Below are 6,253 nucleotides of genomic sequence, written 5' to 3' on the forward strand. Positions count from 1 at the left end.
GAAAGTGAATGAAAAAAAAAGTTTTAGTTGAATTTATTTTGTTTATTACTTCAAACATATCCACATTCAAACACCATGATGCATCTTCAGATAACTATTTAGATATTAGAATGCCCTGGAAATATTATGAAAGTCACCTCTTGTTGCCATGGCGTCCTAATTTTAGGAATATCCATGTTTTGCTCTGTTGCCACAGCTCTCCTGTCATGCAGCCTGACTGATTTGCCTCCTATGCAAATGTCAACTGAAGACTGAAGTCGCCGGGAAGAATCAGAACAGCCAACAGGAAGAGGAAAAAAAATCCTTTTAGGTAAAAGGAAATGTTTGTTCACATGGCAAAATGGAGGCTTCAAAAGTAATGGTTTGCCTCACTTTGTTTTGCAAATGTCAATCAAATGATGTTAAATTACTGACCAGAAGCTTTTGTCAGTGGCGCACCCAGATCCTTTGTACAACTTTGGATTTAACTAAATAGCATCCACCACCTGTGTTAAGTTATTCCTTCTTAATAACATTGAGCATGTAGGATTATCAGTGTTAGTAGAGCAGGGCTTGGGTTTCTAGTTGTCGTTTAATTTAATTTCTCTGTTCATTTCCTTGTTCTTTACAAAATGTTGGTTTTGACTTTTCGTTTTGGTGTGCCACCTCAGTATTAGTGACACCTTCTGAAAACTAGAGGCATCCCTACCTGAGTTAAAAGAACCAGATCAACATCCAGCCACCAGCAGCGTCTTCATTCAAATAAAATTCAACATTTATGCTCAACATGTTCAAGATTTCCGGGTTTTTTTTCTTGTTTTTTGCAACAAACATGATTCTCGTTTTAAATATTGAAAAAAAGAAAAGAAAAAGTCCAAAACACGACGGACATTCACCGATTTCTTTATCTCTTCCAAGTTCACACCCTCAAAGCCAAAATACATTACATTTTGAGTTAATCTTGGTCAATATTTTTACAATTTGTGAAAAATTCACCTTTGGACACTAAGGTTTACTGCAGTGAATGTATTTTACTGTGAAAGTATATAGTTAAATGTGGGCTGAAAACATCAGCCTTACCAAGTGAGCAGCATCTGGTGCAAAGCAATTTGACCTGCCTTTGTTCTTGAATTGTGCAATACAAATAAACTTTACTTGATTTGCCTTAAAAAGTTAAATTTGAGGTAGATGTTCTTAAACTCCTGAAAATACTCTGGTCCTGAACAGCAAATAGATAGACAAGAAAGAAACCAAAGTCCAAAGAAAAAGCTTGTAAAAGCCTTCAGAAATCTTGCAGATAATTTGATTTTTTTTATTTCTTTTATGGATCTCCTGGGTGACAAACACCAGACGACATCATTATGCTTTTTAACGTATGGAATGTGCCCAAAAGACTAAATCGGATCAAAAAGATAGCAATTAAGATGCCTTACAAAGTCAAAAATCAACATCTGTCAGACACCAAGAGAAGGCATGAGTAATGGTCCTCCTTCAAAAATGTTCTCATCTGGTTTGACAAAATAACCAAATGATAATAATCTGTTACCAAAATAACCAACTGCTTTTAATTTTTCAACTTTGACCCGGGTCGGTTTGTTCAGACAGTCTGCACACAGAAMGGCAGCAAACATGGGAATTTTCAGATGGAGTGATGGTTGTTTTAAATGCAGAAGAGCTTTGTACCCTAAGGGGATATTAAAATGGTTATCATGACACTGCCTTGTAAAAGTTTTCATACTACTTCAACATTTTTATATTTTGTCGCGTTTGCAAGCACAATCCGTATTGTTCAAATAGGAATCTCAAAATTTGTTGCATGTGTTTATATGCAGGCACTACGGGTTTTCTCTATCTGCCAATGCAGCTGATATTTGCTTTGGTGATGATAACATTTGACAAAATGTAATGTTTATTTCTTGTTTCGTAATTGGTGACTGTATGATGTTTTCATGGGTAAAGCACTTTGAACTGCCTTGTTGCTGAAATGTGCTGTACAAATAAACGTGACTTGATTTGACTAGCTTTGCCTGTGTGTTTAGAGTCATACACACAAGCTGTGTTGATTTCTAAAGACTTGAACAATGGGTTCCTTCTTTCTCTTCAATAAGGGCCAGATATGTGAAGTGCAGGAGTAAATATAACCACAGATTCCCCTACGTAAGCTGTTCGTAGATTATTTTATAACCTAACTCCATTTGAAACGTTCTCCCTGACCTGTGTCCTGGTCTTCACGATGCTGTTTGGTCACTAACGTTCTACAAGGAACCTCTGAGGCTTCAATGGAACAGCTGCAGGGAGTTTGCAAGGGTAGTTGAATGCAAATGCACGCCGCATTTAAAAAAAAAAAAAATTTGTAAAAAATGTTAAAAACCATYGTGTCGTTTCTCTTCCATAAGTGAATTTTTGCTCTACTTTGTGTCGGACTCACATAAAATCCCAGCACAAGACGTTGGCGTCTGCTGTCGCAACGTGACAGAGTGAAAGAAAGTTCAAGCGGTGCGAATACTTTTGCAAAGTGCTGTAGGTCAGACAGAGGGATTATTATTATGTGCGTATGCGATGAAAGCCCTAGAGATACCACAGAGATCTTGAGAATAAACATACAGTTATGGTCACATGAATAAAAGCGAGCATATTGTTAAATGATGATAATAACAGCAACAATCAGTGGGGAGATGGCTTGTATTCACACTTACATACACACACACCTTCCTTTGAAGTATATGTGTGTGTGTATGTTGGTGTGCTCTCTGTCTGCGGTCCCCTCCCACATGAATAGAGCCCAGGCCCTGTGCAGTCGACAGCTGTCTCCTTTGAACGCCCAAAGACAAAAAGCCTTAAATCCAGCGACCTCCCCTCTTTCATGTGTTCACCTGATACCACGATTCCTCGCCTTACTGTTACTCTGTTCGGCTCCGTAGCTCCAGGCCGCAGCTCGTTGCCGCAGCTCGTTGCCACTCTGTATAGTCCAGGGATCCGTAAATAGTTTCAAAAGGGCATTTCATGCAGATTGACAGCTAAATGGCGATTAAGATAAAATGATGGCATGCCATGCAGAACTCATCAAGACAGCGTCCTGTGGAAAAAGTCTTGAATTTCTTCAAACTTTACTTCCAAGGCCATCATTCTTGTAAAGACTCATTTAGAAATGATTGGACGCTTTTGCACGGAGCGATTTTTCAATGAGATTTATGGAAGGCGTAGTTGACAGCAACAGTATACCATCCAGTTAGTTGGATGAGAAAAAGGAGTAATGTGTCTTCTTACGATAAATTCAGCTCTCATTGCAGCTGTCTAATCTCACACTGAAATTTTCATACAAATACAATCTTTAATTTGGGGGACCGGATGTTAACGTTTTTTTTAAAAACAGAAACGTAATAAATATAACTGCACTTCAAAGACCCAATTTTACCAAGTACTTCTGGTCTAGTTTCTAGTGCAAATGTCTTAGTACACTTTAAATAAGACAAAACTAACTTACAGATAACTTTTCAGCAAGATATAGGAGCTTGTTTTAAGTCAATAATTCCTTAATATTGGGGGGGAAAAAAACTTGTTCCATTGGCAGATAAATTCATTTATATCAAGACATTTTGGTCGAGAACTTTTTATGTGTGAAATAATCTCTCAGTGGGTCTAGAACTTTTTCATCAAAATTAAGGAATTGACTCAAACTCCTATATCTTACTGAAAAGTCAATTCTAAGTTAGTTTTGTTTTATTTCAAGTGCACTAAGATATTTGCACTGGAAATTAGACCAAATTTCCTGGCAAGATTTTGTGTTTTTGCAGTGTGAATTTATCTTATTAAATTAAGACTAAACATGGCAGAGCTATATAATATTACTACATAAAGCTAATTTTTAAAGTTTAATCAGTAATACTTTTACAACAAATTTATGTGAGATTATGATTTCTTGGTTAATGTCAAGTTGTCATAACAAAGACATTTTGAATAATGTCAACTTTGTATTAAAAGGTTCATGATTTACCGAATGACACTTTATGACAACAGTCATAAATATTCATGAAGACTTACTCATGTTCATGGCAGGTGTTATGTCATGTTTATGACAGTGTCATGTCAGTCTTATTCACACCCCTTCAAATAAAGTGTTACCAAAAAATAACACCTTTTCTAGCCTACCATCACAAATGTAAACATGAAATACGTTAATCTCTCTTGGGATGTTAACTGGAGACATGTGGTTGCTCAACTACAGAATCAAGCTACGCTTATAACCCTCCTCAATCAGCTGTGCTTCATGGATAACTTTTTCAGTAATCTGAACATGACTGCATTGTTTTATAATTAGGATATAACTGAATCTAGTAGAAAACATTTCAGTGAGCTGAATAGATTATAAGAAAGAATCCAGGATTTTAGAAGAGCTGTACAAAGAAGAATAGTCAAAGATCCATTTGTGACCCTTTGTAACGACTAAGAGGATTGTCTGGACGGTCAACAGTGGCTGACAATTAGTATGGTAGTGGTGATTTGATATAAAACAAGAATTTCTTCACCTTTTTTCAGAATAAATGTACTCAAATTAAATATTGATTGTGAGATTATGCTGCTACAATGAATCCATTTTGAAACATTTTACATATCTTTTACAGGAGTGCCAATAAATGTGGAGGGTTCTTTGTCTAGAATATTTATCAGAACTTTTGTTTACCGTATTTTCCGCACTATAAGGCGCACCTTCAATAAATGGCCTATTTTAAAAACTTTTTTCATATATAAGGCGCAACGCATTATAAGGCGCATAGAATAGACGCTACGGTTACCACCGGCCCCTTATTGAACCAGTGACGTGCAGTCAGGAGAGGCAGGTGAGGCAGAACATCACCTGTCATCATGGAAAAATAATATATAATATAAAATTCTTTATATTGCTATTTTCACCCTGTGGTTTTGTACTATAAAGTATCTATTTTTTACTTAGCTTAACCAATTCTGATTAGTTTTTTTTCAAAATCGCTGGATTTTCGCATTTTCCCATTCAAATGCTCAGAAGTGAAGCCGGTGAGGCAGCAGCGAGCTGAGCCTCACCTGGGATTGATCAACCTCTCGCTAACTGCACTGGCTGCCATTATATGACAGCATGTTCGTCCTGTCTGTACGCCGGCAATAAAATGGCAAAGAAACATTTAATATATGGACTGATTTTCCATAATTTCGCTTATGTATATAATGTACAGTGTTTTTTTGTCACTAACTGTGTGTGTATCGTGTTTTGTGTGCGGAGGAGCGATCAGAAACGGCAGAGAACAGACTCGAGGTGAGGCAGGCAGGCAGTTCTCTTGCCTCACCGCTGGGGGCGCTCATGTTCCCAGATATTGTGACTGCACAATTGCAGAGTAAGACACAGTGAGCTAGCCATGGAGCTAGCCACACAGTAAATAAGTAAAGTACAGCGATATATTTGTTTTCTTCTCTCTTCCRACGTCAACATGAAAKACTRCATTTCTACACTTAAACAGTTTTCTAAAGTGGATTTTCAATTGAAGCAGGAGATGATAGCTAAAGGAAGAGCAACACCGGAGCTGAAAGTTTTACTTCAAAACAGTTTGATGATTCTCAAACGGAGTAGAAAAGACATGCCGAGGATAGACTTGGATGAACGGATATTTTTGTGCAGAATTAGGGGTGCATGGATTTCATTGATACGTAAAGGTAAGACAGCAATAAGATGTTTTTTGTTTACTTTTTTAATTAAATGTGCGTTTTGTGGGCTACAGTTAATGTTTAAATAATTCAGTAAAGTAGAAGCGGTAGCTATAGCTACCACTGCAATTATTTAAATTAAGCATTAAGCCTAAAACATTTGTTGTTCTGTGTGCAAAATTCTTGAATGTTTGTTGGTGTTAAATCCTAAAACATGAAGCGACATTGTTGTCAGTTGCTATGGCAACGAGTCTGCGTAGCTTGGCTAATACAGATCACTTTGCTGTGGATCATAGCACGAAATGAATACCTACATTTTTAAGTTCCACTGAGTTCACCCGGGATCGACCGGCTATGGATGACATGTAAATGCCCCTTTTTGCCCCCAGCGTTGTATGCATGCACGAAATTTCCATAACATGGATGGTGTCTAAGTCATAAGTCAAGTGCCTCACCAGCAATGAACCTCACCGCACGTCACTGTATTGAACGGGACAAGGGTCTCCTAGTACTTGGCTGCAACTGTATCGATGGCAGCTCTTCTTCTATTCAGTGTTTGTTAGCTTCTGTTAGCTTCTTGGCGCAGCTCCGTTCTCCTGCT

General features: G+C 37.5%; 1 protein-coding gene across 1 annotated transcript in view; it reads left to right on the plus strand.

Annotated features, from left to right (window-relative positions):
- Nucleotides 1-767, plus strand: part of mib2 (MIB E3 ubiquitin protein ligase 2) — a 63,626-nt gene extending 62,859 nt beyond the window's left edge. The window contains exons 20-21 of the transcript XR_534020.2: nt 197-310; nt 651-767. The gene's annotated coding sequence lies outside the window, so the exon portion shown is untranslated. The remainder of the gene's footprint in view (nt 1-196; nt 311-650) is intronic.
- Nucleotides 768-6,253: the final 5,486 nt, after the last annotated feature.

This window comes from Poecilia reticulata, linkage group LG7 (assembly GCF_000633615.1).
Source record: "Poecilia reticulata strain Guanapo linkage group LG7, Guppy_female_1.0+MT, whole genome shotgun sequence".
Taxonomy (NCBI): domain Eukaryota; kingdom Metazoa; phylum Chordata; class Actinopteri; order Cyprinodontiformes; family Poeciliidae; genus Poecilia; species Poecilia reticulata.